Genomic DNA, 19,957 nt, shown 5'->3' on the forward strand with positions numbered 1-19,957 from the left:
TGATAATAATGTTATATAACAAATAGCGCTTTTCTTTATAAAAGTGATAAATTTACAGGAATAGTCACAATCTATCAAATAAAATAATACCATCTACTTTATTATTTTATATTGAGTGTGTACAATTAAGTATAATATGGAAATTACGGTATAAATACGGTAATATGGAATTACGGTACATATTGCGGTATATATTGAACACATATTTTACACGTAAACAGATTGATTTGTTGATCGTATTTGGAAAAGAGAGTGATAACAAACGAATCGGCTATAGTGATCATTAATTCATTACGAACATCAGAGGCGCATAATAATCGCCAACTAGTTGCAACATTGATTCCGATCTCAAATAAAGATACGACATAATTAACATTGCATAATAATATTGTGCGAGCTCAATTATGGGGCAACTGACAATAAAACGGTGTATTAACGAACACGCGCTTCGCTCGCCGCGGAAGATACGCTAAACGTTCACATAAAGTGGCCATATTTACGAAAGTATTGCCGTTGGCCAGTCGTAATGGCGCCATTTGCTCTGATGTTTCTTTTTACACCTGCTCTTTCTTTTCCTAAACGATGCTATAATCATGTCGCGTTTTTTCAACGGAAAAAAGAGCTCGAGATTATTTCTCACAAATTGCTATTAAAAATCTGGAGAATTTAATGATAAAAAATTTTTAATAAGTTATTTTTCTTGTCGAAAAGTCGATCATTACTGTCATTTAGTACTTTTTTTTATCATCTTTTTATATTACTTTTTTATTTTCTTACAAAATATAAGCATATTTGTACATTAAATCATATTTCAAAATAAACTGTGCCAACAATATTATGTAACTGAAAAACTCTTGCATTACAAGCAAAGAATTAGTATTTATGATCAAGTACATTCAGAGCGAAATAATTAAAAAGGATTCAATCGCGACGTAGCTTTTCAAAAGCGCGCGACTATTTATAAAAAAGAAAAAGGAAAGCTAGAAGACACTTTATAGATGACACGTGCCAGTACATGTCATTAACAACTCGAAAAGTCTCGCGTTGAGCGAGATATGATAGCGCGACACGTTTCGTGTGCGACTTCTGTGGCGAAGAGTGTCGAGAAGTGATCCGTTTAGCGCGGAAACTTAATTTGCGGAAGCCTCTGGGACATGAGCGAGATATCTTTAATTCTCTCTTGGTCCTCTCTCTCTCTCTCTTTCTACGCTATCCGTTGCTTTGTCGGAGCATGGTGGTCGCGCGCCGAAAAGAGATAAAAGATAAGAGATGAAACAAAAGCGGAACAGAGTTATTTATTTCAATAGTGACTGTGGGATGAGAAAGCGTTAACATCTGCAAGAAAAGCAATTTGTCGTGAATAATAGTTAGTTAACTGACAATAAGTAGAAGCGTATAAAGTTCGCTTTAATCTTTAATTGTTATAAAAAACTTCCTTATATTCCTTTGCGTTATTTTTAAAAATTTACTCTTTTGGAGTAAATGCGATGTGAAAACGCAATTTCGACGTGGAACTTCAAAAGCGAGCGGATTCTCGCAGAATCTTGCGGTTACCACGTCGAAGTTCCAGCTGTCGAGTTTTCCACCGAAGCGAGTGTGACTTCGTCAACTCCCGATATAACTCCCTGTGACAGCTCGCGGAAGTGGCACGGAATCAAGTTCGAGAGGCGCATCTAGTCTCGCATACGCGGGAGATAACTTTGTGCACGAAACGCAAATGGCGACAGCGAGCTGGAAATGGATATGCGTTTCACGTAGAAAATGCGGGTGTACTTGGATAGATAGGTATTCTGTCGACAAGTTTGCCTCTATCCCAACGAGGTAGCCGGCTTCCACGATTCCGGAAGTCGTTGTGTACCATGCGTGTACACATTTTGTCGATAACAAGCTTCAAACTAGAAAAAGGATTTTTCAGCAGATTCATGAATCTTGTTTCATTTTGCAGATGAGATCTCTTACATGAATAAGTATTGTTTCTCAATAAATATGTAATATCTTTTTCTCACACAAATTAATCTGATTCTTTCGATGTATGTGAAGCTGATAAATGTAACTTTGTTTGTGAAAGAAGTTTGAGTTAAAGTAACAATGAAGAGTTGTTCCAGCATACACTAGATAATCTCAAAGGTGTAGGCAATGGTTTAGGTTTCAAATGTTTGTAATGTATTATTAGTCCTTGACGGGTTTAGCAGTATGTATTCGTAACGATGATTTTCACGTGTTGTTTTCGTGAATCTCACGCGTCTTAATTATTCGGTTCTCTCGACTGTCGAGCGGTCGACGGTGAGAGCAGTCTCGTCTCAGCTGTCGACAACGAATAACCACCGAAACGAGAAGATCTTTGTGGCACGCGCGTTATTCTGACAAAGCCTTACTAGGGCTAAAATCTATAACTGATTGTATTTTCATTCGTAATAAGTAAATAAAGCCTACAAAGGTATATAATAAAAGCGATGAGCTTAATTGTACAAAGAATTTCATGGCTTTGACCGGATAATTGCGATTTTATTTTGTGCAATACGAATCTGTCTTGAAATTTTGAGAAAGATAGCGATATAATAACGCGATATATTCTTCATAATATACGATAGGGTTATAGGGAAATATGTACTTTTAGAAATTGCAATTGTCGCACAGTGATTAATTGCTTGAGCAGAAACAGTCAACAGACCTATTGCGTTGATGACAGATTAATTACCCTTTCAACTCCAATAATGCAATCATTGTAGTACGATATTAAAGACGTCACTCAAATTGAAGAATCGCCGACATTCATTGTTCTTTCGAGGAGCTCATTGAGGACACGTTTAGACCAAATTAATGTCAGCTTTGTCGCGTAGCTTTTCAATTTATAGATTAATTTTTGCACGATTTCTCGCAAATGTTTGGAAAATAAATTGTTAATAAAAAATTTGTAATTTAAAAATTGCAGAAAAAGTATATTTTTTTGTAGAGAAAACATATTTAGTATATATATAACTGTACATTTTAGTAATTAAATTCTATTTTTTACTTTTATTTTTGCATAAACTTCTATTCGATCATCGACAGAATCAAAGATTTGTGAATATTGTCGTAAAGTCTTTAATCGAAATCCAACAGATATTATCACAGATAGTCTTTCTGAGCAATTACGGACCGATACTCGCAACTCTCGCATGTAATTGTGTCTGACGCTTGGTACACTCGCGCTACTGCCGAAGTTTCAAACGAACGGTTAGCATAGCGTGTTTGCTGTCGCCGTACAAACAAGGTGAAACAGCATTCAGAATAGGAAGTCGCTTGTACATAAGTACAGATATTTTCAATATCTGTATTATGGCAATTTAATAAATCAATTATTATAATTATTTAATTATATTTATTTCAAATTGAACGTGTAAATAGTAAATAATATTTATTCACAAGTACAATAGCAACTACGTGAAAAAAATTAATATTCTATAATCTATTTTTATCTTTTATGTAGGATTTGATATATTTGAAATACAAAACAATTAAATTTTAATCACATTTTTTTTATATCAAACTAAATTTTATAGAATTTTAGCTGCATTCTATTTTGATGGTTCCAATCCTATGGCTACTGGCTGTCGAAACATTCGATATATCAATCAGGCGTTGCAATCAATTCGAGTAAACGAATGCCCATTTTTACGACGCCACTTTGATGAAAAAGGCTGAAATTGAATTGATAAATCTGCAATAACTTGACTCGTCAACTGCATCAGATGTTGTTACACGATGAAAACTTATATAACGTTGACAACAAAAAATAAATACAAAAACAACTAAAAATGAAAATAGAATAATTAAGATATTAAGAATAGATATTTGGAATAATACAACGTAGTTTTAGACATAACTGCAGTATTAAATATTGAAATTGCAGTATTGAAATATTTTCTTGTTCTGATGTTTTATACATATATGTATATATACATATATACATTTTATCAGCATTCATTATATTCTGCCAACCTTAACAAAACTCCTGACAATACGGCAAAAATCGTTTTCTTTATCCAAGTTGGGACAAACTCTTTCTTCGTCGAGTGCTTCGAACGTTCGTTGCGGAGATAATGTGATATTAAAAACCGAGTCTTATGAGACATTTTGTACACGCCGAGCTTCCAATGCGCTCATAACGTGGCCGATATTACGAAGCATAGCAAAGCTAACGAACTATTGCTCGTATAACTAGTCTGCATTATTCAAAATGAAATTTTGTAAAATATTGTAAGCAAAATTTTAGTTTTATGACAAGAAAGGCATTCTAAACAGAAGTAATATTTTGCTGAGATAAGCTATGATAAATTATGATAAAAGACATTTACACACACATGTACGTACATGTGTTTCTTATTTCAATATTCGCATCTTGCTGATTTTATGAACATTTCCAAGTTTAGTTTGTCTACCTTTGTCTTTCCAAAAGACAACAAACGATGACAAAATATGATGTATTACGCGGAGCACAAGGTGCAATGCAACTTGGATGAAAAATTACTTGTTGTCGCTATAAATCATCAGATGTCAAAGCTTAACTTGTTATGGAAACTTGGATCAGACACTTCAGTATCTTAACACTTTGCTATACGTGTAAATATATATGGCATAAGAGTTGTAATTACATACACACACACACACACATTTTACTATTGAACATAATGAATATTAAACTTTAAGAAATTTTCAAAACACTTCTGTTGATTTTGATTATTTTCTATAGCATATTTTTATAAGAAGAAAAAAGAATCGAAGTAGGTTTTGTTTTGTTTTATATATAATTTCGAAATATAGGAATTGTTTTTCAGAGATTTTACTAGTTAAAAAATTGTTACTATACATTGCTATTCTTGAAGTGGAATTAAATATGCTAATATTAGATTTTCATCAACAAGTTTTGAGACTCTATTAACTTGATAAAAAGATCTTTTAATAAAATGGTTAAAGTTGCGGTCATGATAAAGTTTAGAACTACTAACGCGTAAAGTTCTGGAGACTTTGGAGAAATACAGATAATTTTTTGCAAAACTATTTTTAATGAGTTTGAAAAAGGTTTTACTTTTTTAATTTTGCTTTTCTTTTTAATTTATTTTATGAGGATTATGTTATCAGGATGTGTATGTTATTGTTTAATTTTTTATTAGATTAATATTATAGTATTTTTTACATACCGATTTAACGGGAAGTAATATACTTAAAAGAGTATGATATATTTAAAATGTATAGAAATTACTATACACAAAAATGTGTAAAATAAAAATTTATGAAAATGGTGTGGCTGTTTTAGTAGAAAATTTAATGAAAAGGTCTACAAGGAGAGGAAAAGGGATAGCTATTCCGTTCGAATCGATGCACTTGGGCGAACTGTTAGGGTAAAAGCGCACCCTCGAAGCCCTTTGTCTTTCCTTTTTCGTTCTCACAATACTGATATTTTAGAGTAGAAGACCAAGATGGTTGACTTGTGAAATATGGTTAATCTAGCGGAAGTTATTAGATTCGTCCTTAAATTAGACCGTATATTGACAAAGGACAAAGATCGGTTCCTAAAAAAAAGGTCTTTTTGTTTTTTGCATAATATATTACGAAAATATTCTCAAAAATATAAATTGTGCAAATATGAAGTATTCTAACGGCACAAATTTGTGTGCGTTTTTAAAAATATTTTTAGGAATACTCTTTTTCTCATTTTTCTTCCCTTCTCTCTCTCTCTCTCTCTCTCTCTCTCTCTTTCTCTCTATTACCTATCTATCTATCTATCTACCTCTTTCTTTTTCTTTTTTTCTTTTTTTTTGGAGCAAACATAGATAATTTGTTAAAGAAAGAAAAGTTATATTAAAATATAATATTGCGTGTATGTTGTATGATGTAAGAGAATGTAATATTTTATTAAATTTTTTACACACATACTCACTGATAATTTTTGAGTAATGTCTTCTCAGATGGGCAATTTGATCGTTGTTCAGGAAGTTTAGATTATCCAAGAAGCGGAAACGTGATAGAAAGTTCTACAATTAAGAGTTATAATTAAAGAGCGGAGTTTCTAACTCTCGTTCGCAGAAATCAGCTGTACGAAATATTTGGAGAGTGCTTTATAATTTCGTTGCCGTTACTTTTAATTACCGCGTTATAAATTCGAATTGAACTGTATCGTACTGGAAACTAATTATCGGTAAGTCGATTATCGGCTTTGTTATAGAAGTTAAAAACCGAGCATTTCATCGACGGGGAAGTACTCGCGATAAACGATTTGTTTAAGAATAAAGATAAAATTTGTTTCATCTAATGCAAATATTGTAAGTGACAGAAGTCGTAAAAGATTTAAATATGTGGAATTTGAACTAATAGATGTATTATTCACATATTAATTTACACACGCGTATTGTCAAATTATTTTATAAGAAAACAGAAAACCTTATTATTTTTAAATAGCATAACCAATAGGTATATCAATATAAGTCAATTTGCACAAGTTATCCAGTTTCTCGAACCTTTCGTCTCAGCATTCTATTCGGCGAAAGTAGCAGAAAGGAAAGCAGAATAAGGAAATAGCATAGAGAGAAAGGTCGGAAGGGCAGCCTCGGAAATTTTATCACATACTGTGTCGGACCCCGTATTAACGCACCCCTATTATCATTACAAGTTCCGGTGCCACACCCCAAGCGGGTTTGCGTCCCACTATACGAATTTGCGCCGTGACGTATTGTAACCGGTGGTGTAAGAACAATGGTAGCGCAACCGGCGAAGGTCGTCTTTTACTTGTACACGCGACTCGTAACAATCACGCGGCGATTATCCATGAATTTGTTATAAATTGCTTTTTGTGAAAGACTCGTGTCTAATTTTCGCGCAATTTGATATGTCGCCATGTAAACGTAATGCGAAATATAAGCGTAATGACGCGATACAACGTATGCGTCAATAATGATAAGTAACTATCAATACAATAATGAAAAACAACTGTCAGTAAATTGGTAAATGACGCATTGATTCTTTCATATCAAAATGAAAAGTATAGGATGAAATTACCATCGTAACAAAATGACAGATTTATGTATTATGTATAATTTGTACAGGTACGCTATGTAGCGTTTCTTTGATGTGAAAAGTGCGTTAAGATATTAATAAGGCACACAGCACTCAAAAGTGCTGAAATTGTATTATAAATTACAGTGTAAACATTAATTATGTTTCATATTAACGCTACCGTCGGTAGTAAAAGATAAATGATTAATAATTCAGAGAAACCAATATAGGTATGTTTAACGGTTGAGGATAGGTTGACACGCGATCTCTTGCGGCCTTTGCGGTGCGTCGCTTGCGTTGGAGCAGCAAAATTTCGGGTGTGGCGTTATTACTTTCGGCTACGCGAGTAATATAGCGTCGGGACTGAGCGCGAAATGGGAGTCCTGTGTCAAAGTTTGTTTGAGTTGGAATCTCGTAAAATTTCGCAGACCAAAATTAACGGATTCTGGCAGTATCGTTTCATGAAGAGTCGGTCTGCAATTTCGCTGAACGACGAGTGTTTCCACGTTACACTTTTCATCTGATATATACCGCACTAAATGCACACATTACTCTGCATATTAAATTTGTTTCAAATTTACTTTACTAGTGTTTTTTTATTTAACTGCTTGTGACATATTTCTACTGTATTCATTTAACGAAGTTTAGAACATTCGTCGAGCAAAAATATATACTTTGACATTCCAGGCCTTCTTTTGTGACAAATCAAAAGTGTTTTGTTCTGTAATATCTATTGACATGTAATAAAACCGTCATTTTTGGAACAAGGATCTCTTATATTATATAAAGTAATATGGTAAAACAATGTGTTTTTTTACATTACTGTATGATAAATATATATTTTTCGCTCGACGTTTCAAACTTCAACAACATAAATATTCTGCATATTGAAATATAGTATGGAAGTACAATAACATACACACATGTCACAAAATATTTTTTGAATATTTTCTTTAAAATATAGTAGATTCTACGTGTATCTTGTTTTTAAAAGAGAAGAAGAAAGAGAATTAACATAATTCGAAACTTTGAGCTACTATACTAAACAACATAAATGAAACAAAGTTTGCACATTAATAATCTCTTACAATTTATGGTACTAATAATAAAGATTTGTGCGAAGAAAAGAGACAAGGAAAAGATTATCAGTAACAAGCTACTTGTACGTGATACGATTTATTTTATTACAGCGAGAGAAAGTATATCTGTGATTCTCTGCAACAAGTGGTATTAAGTTACATTTTCAATTAGAGATGATTAACTGTGTATAATAAACGCAATTAAAATGTGTGAAAGCCTGAAATATTTCTCAAAACAATGATCAAATATTAATAATTAGGTATTATATTCATAGAGGTAATCGAAATGGCCTGTAACAATTTTGTTATTGAGTGATTTAATTGAATCAGATCCGCGTCGGTAATACACGATTGTGGATTGTATTCAGTTTTCTTTCGTTAAAAAAAGATCATTCTCGATGTTCTACATCGGAGATTTCATTTGATTTTGAGAGCTTACATAATCGCCATTAAGTTATCATATCTGTAAGTTGAAATGTAAATCACTTTGTTTTGCAAAAGTAAGGTTAAATAAAACGAAATGTTTTAATATTGGTACATTATTATAAGAGTATACTTAATCTCGTACCTAGTCTCTACGCGATCTCTCGTCGACGACTCGGGCCGAATAATCGTCACATATCCGTCGTTAAGACGCGCTTTGCCCTTTGTTAGTTGCATGCGCGCTTCGCATAAATTTTATTACGATTCTTCACATTCTTCTGCTTCTCTCGCACACCAACATAACGCGTCATGTCGTTTCCAGAAAACCAAACAGCGTTCTCGTGTCGCCGGATTGTTTTCGAAACAGTGCATACAATAACTCTTATTGTTAGCTATTTTAAACTGCTAATTTTTAAAGAGTCTAAATTCCTACATATCCAAATGCTTATCTGGCATTGGAACAAACTTTGTTTGTGCAATATGCATTGTCGTCTATATGGAAATGAATCGTGCGACTAATTACGATTATTGCCAATGGCTGCGACGTCGACGACTGTTAATCAGTCAAATACGAGCGTGACCAGCTTGCGCTGGACATTAATGAGAACGTATTAACTCACGGGCGAGTTCTAAAATTATCTACTCCACAAATTGTCTCACCAACTTCTCTATATTATTTGTTACTAATTATTTATGAACGCTGGCATAATTAGATAATTGCTTAGCGTTATTTCGACATTTGCTCATACGCATAGAACACGACCGTATTTATTCTTCCAATCGTGTACACTTACTTAGTTCCAATACACAAGGCAAATTTACGCACGAATTTTGAGTAAAATAGTACAGTACGAATTAAGCTTGCTACCGAAAGCAAGCTTGTTGTTTGTTAATATAGTTAATTAATATAATGCAACTCGTAATAATAAACAGGAGAAATGTATATAGCATTTCCACATAATTCATAGTAACACACAATAGAGACGCAAACAGTATTCAATACTCCAGCACACATATTAAGTATCTTTTTTTTTATTATGATTAATTAAATTTCATTGTGTGTATAAAATACATATATTCTGATGTATAAAAGCCTTATAAAATAGCGCGAGAATATTTTACCAATACTTTGTTGTACTGAAAAACAACAGAAGAGGCATGAAAACAGGCACTATTTTTTTAATTATTTTTCATATGTTGAACGAATTGAATGAAATATAGCATTGTGTGAAATATATGTGAAATATAAAACATATTCAAATGGACGCGCCCTTTTCAAGTGCGACGCAAATAAAACCGTCAGAGAGGTCCTTCCATAAATATTCAAAGCAGGATAATATTTGCTCGAGCACGTTTAATGTAGAGTGCAAGTAAACACGCAGCTCTTGTGAAACAATAATGTTTATTCGTCGCGAGCTGTCAGTGCGTTATCGCTGCAAGAGTAAATTCAGGTCTTCGCACGTAAAGAAACGAATGTAAAATTGCAAAGAGGAAAAATATATGTCGTTTAAAACGATTTGAAAAAGACGTTTATCTTGGCAATCAAAGTTAAGTGTTCCGGCTATAACAATTTATTAAGAACTTATTTCACAAATATACATTACGCGTCACAGTATCGAACTTTGAGTGATGTAACAGTACGATAAATATACGCCAAAAATTGACGAAAACTAAAAAATTTGAGCGAACAGCACAGGTATAATAAATCATTTTTAATTAAAGATACAGTAACGACCTGATGCGCATACTTAAATTGTTATCGTTAAAAGAGAAGAAAGCTCTAAAAAAATTAATAGGTTAATAGGTTTCAAAACATACGATACACATTTTCTATCATTAGTATTATTCCGCTCTTCTTTTTCTGAGACGATCAGTATTTGCTAAAACTAAACTAATTAAGTTTTATTTTTTTGTTACAGGTGGGTTTCAAATTTTGTTGGTCGAATGAAGAATAGGCAATGCAACAATTGACACGGATTTTCAAAAAAATAATTTGGAGTAAAAAAGCAAGGTTTTTCTGACAGTCAAAACTAGTTTACATTGTACATGCTAAAAACAATGTACGAGAGAAAAAAAGCAATGCTAATATTTAATAAAAATTATACAACTTTCCAAAAAAAAGAGATGATTTAAAAAATAAATCGCGAACGCGACGTTTGTTTTTTAAGAGCAACATTTAAATAATTTAAAAATTTGTTTTATGATATCACTATTTAATTAAAAATAAACGATCAAATTAAACATATAAAAAAAAAAGATCAGTTTTATTATTCTATATAAACACACGAAAGACTGACTTTTAAGCTGCGTTGGATTTTTACACACATTTCCGTTCTAGTTAAAGTGGACTTTGTGTAATAGCGTCAGTTCAGCGTACGTGCTCAAAAATGCAAACTGCAACTTGCCATGTCCGAAATGTAAGCCATCCTGAGTTCAACTAACCGCTTATCAGAATTAAGCAAATCGGTTTTGTATTTTATTTGAATAAAATATAATAATATGCAAACAAGAAGTTTGCATATTATAACGAATATTGCGTTACTATTTAATCACTGCACACTTTTTAAAAAAGTGTGCAGTGATTAAATAGTAACGCCATATTCGTATTCACGAAAATATTATTATAATTATTTTTTAAACTAGAAATGTATAGACGGTCAATTATTTTTTATTCTACCAGAAGTTATATATAAGATTATTTTATCAGAGAATCATCGTTCTCTAAAAATATTGCTAAATGGAGCGAATAAAAGAAGATACATCGGTGAAAAAGCTAAAGCGATCTAGAAAGTCAAAGTTACCCGAAGCGCACTTTCGCATCTCCGATCGTTTTGCAAAAAGTTTCCATTCCATCCCGAGTAGATATTGCACGATGCGCATTTGTTCAGCGCCATTTATGAAATTGTATTAAGACAGTCTTGCCATACTGTGGCATCGGAAATAAATGGCGATTGCCAACAATACCGCGTTCTCGGGAGTCTAAACGAAGCCGTACAATGAAGGTGGTTATTTCGACTAGAAATTCTGACTCAGCTTCTCTTGGGGCAATATATTTAATCGCAAACGTGAAGCTTGTTTTCAAAGAAGCGCTAAACGCAATACTTTTGTAAAATATATGAATCATGAATATATTTATACGGAAAGTTGTTAATAATTAATTCTCAACTTACTTTTTTTTTACAATAAAAAACAAAGATTAGCTCTTCTGTTTGTATTGCTAAACATTTTCAATCTTTGCAACACATAAAAATTGAATTTGTTTTTTCTAATGTGAAACTTGATGTGACTTTGTTTCAAATAAATAAATTACTAAAATACGACGGCAAAAATATAAATGACGACGATGTGGCAATAATCGTACGTGAAAGGTGATGATTGCCGGCATGCACCCTCGTAAATCCTAGGTCGGTTTACGGCCGTGAGTTTATGGTGTTTGGCGCACAGTCGCGAACAAAGAGCTGTCGGCGACGACGACGACGACGACGACGACGACGACGACGACGACGATGGCGTCCGTTCACGGCGGGAGAAGCACTGCGCTTCGCACAGTCCCATAAAGCATTGTCAGCGGCAAGATCTCGGTCTTGACTAAAGTGAATATGTCGCTGGCAAGGACGTACGATCGCATTATAGTCGTAGAAGGCGAGAAGCAATTCACTATGCTAGTCACGACTTGTGTAGTTTGCTCGATTTTTCATCGCGCGTACTATCTAAATTATAGTTGCTCTGACACGTCGTCGTTGTCGTTGTTTATTTTATGTAATTATAACTTGAATAGTAACTACGGCGAAGTTGAAGAACTATTAAAGCGCAAGAAAGTTAATAACAAGAATATATTTTTTCCGTGTATTCTCAGTAGAACCTAGCCCGTTATTAGTCTTTGGCTGAATTAATTGCGACGAGAGTTTTAATTGTTTCTTTTTCTCATTTTTTTCACACTCGCGAATTAGCACGAAAAGAAACGTTTAAGTTCCTTGAATTTCGAAAGTTTTTTTTAAGTTTCCTAAATTTTCGATGAGACTCGTGCCTTTCCGAGCAGTTTCCGAGAAATTCAATGTTGTACATGTGGCTGCATTTTTCACGTATTCTGAATGCATGCAGATGAGTCATGCATTGGTTGACAAGTAGTTCTTGCGCGCAATCTGTCATGTGAAGGCGTTCAGAACATCAGTGTAAACTTGACACAAAAAATGAAAGTTCTAACACAAATTCTAGTTGCACGCGCAATAATTTTACAGGTCTTACTAGATGTCATTAATAGTTCTCAATTTTTTCTTAATCTAAAACACTTTCATTAAATATATGAATAAAAAATATGAGGTGCTTACTTTGTTCGGCACTTAGAAAACCGACGTTGCCACTTTCACATCAATGTTCGGGACGACGTAATAATGAAAGAAAAGGCTGATATTTTATACAGGACAGCCCATTTCATCACGATTAAGAGAGTAACTTTACTTTTTACGTAACAAGAGCCACACGTTAAACGTTCTTTTTTGCTCGAACCTATTAAAGCGAACAATGAAAATAACTTTGATTTTCGTCTAATCAATAAAAATTTATTTGTATATTAAAAACGTAACTTTTTAATTTGCCAATCTGTATTTCACAGAGACTTTTGCAACGTGTATTACTTAGCGTTGTTACGACCGACCAGCTCTTATTTCTTTGACAATAACTGGAACTCGCAGTTTTCACAGAGTCAAGATTTCCTATTTTTATTTATTATGAGAGTGAGATCCATAAAAAAGTACAAAACTTCGTGGAACTGCCTAAGGATGGGAAGCGAAAGATTATTTTGTTAGTTAACTTTAGTTATAACGGAAACTCGGACACGACTTTATCATAACAATTTAATTTAAGGCTTAGTTTCCCGGCTGTTTAATTTTATAGCAAAATTGCAAATTCTTTCCTGCTTTTAGAAAACATTTTGTTTTATATAGCAGCTCGAGTCTACTCTCTATGGAAATAATGTTACTTTGCTTAAGAAATTACAAGGACGTGTATTGTAGCATTTATGTGCACGCATAGGAGCAAGTATGAACCGCAACGAAATATTAATACGATGTATGCTTTAGATTACTTGCATTGTGCGTGTATCTAAAGCGTATCAGAATGAGATTTTTTTTCCCGCACTGTTGAAACCATACAGTTTTGTTAAACTAAATACAAGAGTTGTTATTGTTGTCAGAAAAGTTATGTTTTGCAGAATTTAGCGTAGATATAACGACTCTCCTGATATTTATAATATCAGGAGTACATAAACTGTGTTTGCAATATTAAACCGCTTGCATAATATGCAAATATTATACATTAATTATGCCTTACTGTATTAATACGAATTGTTATAATATCATGCGGAACATGTGCAATCCGTTAAAAGCGAAAGGATTAAGAAACTAATTCCTTCTAAGCCGACATGACTAGTATTCGCAAATTCGACCCGCGTCTCCCACTACAATTATCGCGAATTTATCGTTAATCTGCACTCTCGCGTGTCGCGTAAACATGTGTGTGCATGTGTGCGTCCCACATCCAACATAGTTTCAATACGGGTGACTCTGTTTAACGCAAGTGCAATGACATCGCGCACGTGTTCTACCGTTCCAGCGATATTACAGCGGCTATCATCTCCGAAATTGTTTACTTTTATTTCGATTGTTGTAAAATATTTAAATAATTTTCTTTCATTTATATCCATCAAATTTATCACTTCTTTGTGTTAAATCAATTTTTATTCTTTAAGACTTATAAAACTCCAACCATTATTATATTTAAGTGCTTTGAACATTTTGTTTTCTTTCTTATTTATATTCTCCTTTTGTTTGGTTTCTTTCAATTTCTGTGTTTAGTTTCTCGCCTGCGCAATTTTTCTTATCAGCTTCCGCAGCGTCAGCGAGAACGATAATCGAGATCGACTTTTTAATTACCTATCTTTGCGTTCTAGTTTCGTACTTTCGTGAAATTTCCTTCTCGTGTGGCACGGTCGAGAATGTCGTCGGACTCTTATTGTCGCCGACAATAAATCTCACAGCCGTGATGGCGTTGAATTTTTTTGGAACAACCCTCAAACTCTCATTACTCTATCTCTTTTTTGTTCTGCTTTGCGTTTCAACGAGGTCACCGTTTCTTTCTTACGGTCACCTGCGAGAAGTGTTAGTATATATGTATGATCAATTTAAATAGCGATATAATTATATTAGGTAATTAAAATCTGAGAAAATAGAGTTCTGCCATTTTGAAAACTTATCAGAAATCTAAAACATTAGTTTTATTTTTTTAAATCGCTTGCTAACTTTTCATTAAAATGAAAAGTTTATAAATCAAGAAAAATATATAAAAAATGTAAGTAGAGATACGTATTGATCTATTTACAGACGAAAGTATAACGTTGGTGCATCTACGGAACTGCAGAAAGAAACCACTTATGCGAATACTTGTTTTTTTCTACCTGTGACATATGACGTCACGAAAAATATCGGCCAAACTATAATCGATTTTATATTACCGTCCTACATCGCACTCTGAATCTTAATAACTTTACTTTGCGTAATTTACATAATTCTCCAAATGTAATCGCTTTTACGCGGAATAAACATACGCGCAATTTTATGCAAATTGCAGAGATGCGCGCCATTTTTATAAAGAAGTATGCATAATTTAATGAAAATATTCTTTCCAACTACGTATCACAACGTACTAACAAAATAAATAAATAGCACGTAATCTCGTATTTAAATATTTCTATTAACAAAATTTTATTATATTCCAATGACTAGTTTAATTAATTAAGCTCTTCGAGCTGTCTTTTTCGGCGAAAATTCAGCTTGAAGGCAAATGCGATATATTTTTATGTCGCAATATCGAATTTCAATATCAGCTGGTTCGTCGAATAGTTAAAAACCAGCTTTCATGAAAAAAGATCGTTTTGCCAGCACGCTGACATTTCAATGCGATAATTGTGCAAGAAAGACATTATACAGCATGTTTATTTTTCTGTTTTTATTTTCCTATATCTGCTGAGAAAAAATTATTGTAAGTGCTGATCTAAGTATACCGTCTAAGTGAATCACTCGTGAACTTATGATAAACATGCAGCAAGCGATGAAAAGTCTTGTACAGAACGTTATGCAAATTGCGCGTCTGCGTGGATGAACCGTCACGTCGTTAAGTTCGAGCGGGATGCTTGACATCGATTTAAAATCGATTACGGCATTCACGGCTGGATGGCGTTTGGCGCAATCGACAATGCCACAAGTGAGGAAAATTAGATTATCCGCACATTGTTCATACTGGAACGTCTTTCTGTGGAATTTTGATTAGATATGAGGAGCTGCTCTCCGGCGTGATTGTGTCTACGTAATTTGTCTGCATTACCTTGAAATTGAAGAAAAGCAATGAGTAAAAGCAATGTATGTTCTCATCGAATGTTTGTACTTAATCTTACTGTTGATTATGCAGACAATGAGGGCTGGTGTGATCAGCAAATGTACTAAATAGAACAGTGAAATATGAATAATTCGAATTTACCGAGTACATATATATATATATGTATAGGCAGAATAATTGCAACGGAAACAACCTATATATATACATATATTGAAAATTGATTACGGACAAAAAAGAAATGATTATTTCACCGATGATAAAATGTAATAAGCATATATATAAAATATATATAAATATATATATACAAAATATATAAATATATTTATTACATTTTATTATCGGTGGAATAATCATTTCTTTTTTGTCCGTAATCAATTTTCAATGCTTTGAGATTTGCTAAAGCACATGAGAGCCGCAGCTAAACCAGATTAATCGTTGAGTGACACTGACAAATCAAAGGCTATCGCTATCAGCTATCAAATAATCCCAGTAAAGCCAGCTCGAGTTTTTATTTAACGTTCTTCGCGCTCGTCGTAGATTTACTTTAATTGAAAAGAAATAATTTTTGTGGAAATAATCTGTCTGTCTTTCTCCTCACGTTTAAATTAATAACTTTGAACATTAAATTTTAATTGGCAATTAATTAGTATGTTATTCTTACTTGCAATGCACTTCTCTCTTAATTAAAGAGATGTGACTATTTAAATCTTTACTGGCATTTTTGAAAAGATTTTTTGTTAAAAAAATAAAATACTGTTTAATTTAATAATAATGCTTTTAAGAATTAAGAAAGCATAATATGTAATATTATTATAATAGTATAATATGTAATAAGATGTATAAACGTGTAAATTAAAAGGTGTTTTTTTAGAATTTTAAACAAGAGAGACTGGCGATAATTAATATTAATGATACACTGTAAGGTTTTATAAGTATCTATTTCGTAATATATGTATGTGTACATATGTTTATGTATATTAGAAAATATGAGATAAATAGGCCCGGCAACATAATGCAATTGTTTTAAATCCTGGTGAGCCTCGTAGCATGTAGTGCTACAATATTAAAATAATTAATTGCTTTGTTTCTATCCCGCACAGTAGCCGCGCACCAAAACGATGCCCGCAAGTTACATCGACCAATTTCCCATTTAATCCTAGAAGCTGATTTAACGGGTGTACATTTGTTAAGGGCATTAGGCGCGCTCATTATTTATCGCAGACCAATAAATTCCGTCGCGAAAGCGGGTGTTTAATTTTACACGCGTTCGAGAGCAATAATTGGAGGATGAAAAAGCCTTTATAGGCGATCATTCGCACGTATTTATCGAAAACTGATAAGCCACCAAAAAATATTCAAAATACGAGTTTACAACACTTTATTGATTAGGAATAACGCCATTATCAAAATTAATTCTGTTTCTGCGTGCGTAGCAAATGCAAAATTGCAATTTTAATCGCGATTGTGGAAACGGAGCTTACATATATATAACGCATATTTCTATCAGTAGTTGTAAACATATTAACCATTTGTTTAGTTTTAGTTTCAATATTCCGAAAATAAAGTGAATAAAGTAAAAAAAAAATAAATAAATAAGAAACAAACAAATTACATTAACAATAAGCAATGATTGATATAAATTGTTTTTTGTCTATCAACTATCAAATATCAGCGTATTTTTTTTTTTTTAATATGCAAATTTGTTTCGTAAATATTAATAATTAACCTACCGCAATATGATTGCTCTATTGGTACAAATGTAATTTATGATTCCATGTCTGGCATAAATTATATTATAAATGCTAAAGCATTTGATTATCTCGATAATTAGAATGTAATAGTACCATAATGTGTCGGAAACGTACCTCGCGATTAATTAATGTGTTATTAAATCGCAATGCCGAATAATTTACAATCGTGTCACGTGACGATCGTGCAAATTTTCTGGTGTACTGTGTAAAAATATGATGCATAATTTCATTTATCCATTATTAACAATTTAAACTTGAATTTGTGGAGACAATAATATATATTATGTGAATGTGTGCAAACGTTTTTTGAAAGGTTTCTCAAAAATGTGGCTAATCCAGCACTTTATGGCAGCACTTACAAACATGCAGATCGTAAAAAAAGATCATACTTTTATCTATTATTATAGTAATACGTTGTTTTAAATAAAATTACTTGATTTATTTTTCTATCACAAAATTCATTAAAAATTTTTTTTTATTAACTATATTGAAGTAATTGCTAATGCAAAATACAATTTGTTAAATATAATTAAAGTAAAATACACAGGTATATGAGTTAAGTAAATCCGTATCCGATAATAGTGAGAAATAATATAAATAGTAAAATATAATAAATAGTAAAATATAGTAAGATGTGATTATGCACCGCGATTATGTCGGAACAAAGGCAATCCTAACAGCTCGTGATTTTATCCTGATATTTGAGATTTTGCCAAGAAATTCAAAGTTCATCTACTGCTTTTACTTACGACGTTCTTGCGACATCTTTTTCAGAATTTATACTTTTTCGTTGACAAACCAGAATGATTTACATCGTGTGTTGCTCGCGCACTACAAGGATTTCTTTTGAGAATTGCAACATGAATAATTTGGCGCAATATATAACGTCGCGTCGTTTGGAGGTATCTTTATCGAGTTGTATCTTGATTTTCGCGCTGTTCTTCAAACATATTCGAGGATTTTGACTTGCAAATTCCGTTGTGCGTAAGTTACGATCCGCAACAGCGACGAAGAAAACAAAGTTATGACTCATTTTGCACTCATATTTTTTTATTCATGCATCAACGTATTCATCGCGCAATTTAAAGTTTGCGTTGCATATACTGGCGATATAATAAAATGTTCATAATATACCAACGAGTGGAATTAAGTAGGAAACTGTATTATCTAGAAACCATTATATTCAGCATTAAATTAATTTCCAGGTTATTTTAACTGAATGGATATTTTATGACCTTACTTCTCTTTTAATTAACATAATAATTAAAATAATTTAAATGTGCAGTTAGTATAATATATTAACTCTTCGATAGCAATTAAATAAAATAGTTTACACAAACAATATATATCTCTCTCTCTCTCTCTCTCTCTCTCTTTCTTTCTCTCTCTCTTTCTTTTCTAATTAAAATATAAAAAATATGTTAACACGACTTTCAGTTATAGATAAATCACGCGTTGCAGAGAAATACGTGTAACCTAGCCAAGTAGAAACTATTATTTTTCGGTGGACATCAGAAAATCTATCTACTCACTAGACATTACTGCTATCCAAACTGATAAAACTTTTGTTCGGCTTTTTTTCGGCAAACGTCAGCTATTTCTTGAGTAGCAATCTATAAGCAGCGAACCGAGAATGGTCTCTATACGCAGAGTTTCTCGTTGACATTCACAAAATGAATATACACACACAGAGAGGAAGAGAGAGAGAGAGAGAGAGAGAGGGAGAGAGAGAGAGAGAGAGAGAGAGAGAGAGAGAGAGAGNGAGAGAGAGAGAGAGAGAGAGAGAGAGAGAGAGAGAGAGAGCGAGGCAAAGTAATACGATTTTATTTCTGAAAGACCGTCAACATCCTATGGCACAAGAAATTGGAACTTTATCACGATTTTCATATTTAATCAATAAAAAAAAGTTTTGAAGAGCGTTTAAACTTTCGCTAAAAGAATGCGTACTTCAAACGTGTCAAGAAACTCGCAGAGTAACAATAAGTATATACAATTTACTTATTCCTTATTGAATTGCTCGTTTTGTTTCTCTTTGACGGAACTGAAATTGCGCGCGGGAGAAACCTTCTATTCTAACTTTCGTTAAAACATGCCGAAGTTTTGCCTAGAAACATTGTCGGCAAAGAAGAAGATGCTGCGATTCGCGGGACTGATAAAGCGCTCGAGTTTCGCACTATTTGAAAAGTGCTTTTGTTTACATCGCTATAGATGTACATCAAGTGGATACGCGCATGTACGAAAGGACGTAATTCTGCGGAATTTCCGGAAGTCGAGCTAAACATT

The 19,957-nt window shown here is 33.0% G+C and overlaps 1 protein-coding gene across 5 annotated transcripts in view; it reads left to right on the forward strand.

Annotated features, from left to right (window-relative positions):
- The window catches only part of LOC109853364 (furin-like protease 1), a 167,271-nt gene that overhangs the window by 90,010 nt on the left and 57,304 nt on the right, over positions 1 to 19,957 (forward strand). The window lies entirely within an intron of this gene.

The sequence above is a fragment of the Pseudomyrmex gracilis genome, unplaced genomic scaffold, assembly GCF_002006095.1.
Source record: "Pseudomyrmex gracilis isolate BER0280 unplaced genomic scaffold, ASM200609v1 scaffold_47, whole genome shotgun sequence".
Taxonomy (NCBI): domain Eukaryota; kingdom Metazoa; phylum Arthropoda; class Insecta; order Hymenoptera; family Formicidae; genus Pseudomyrmex; species Pseudomyrmex gracilis.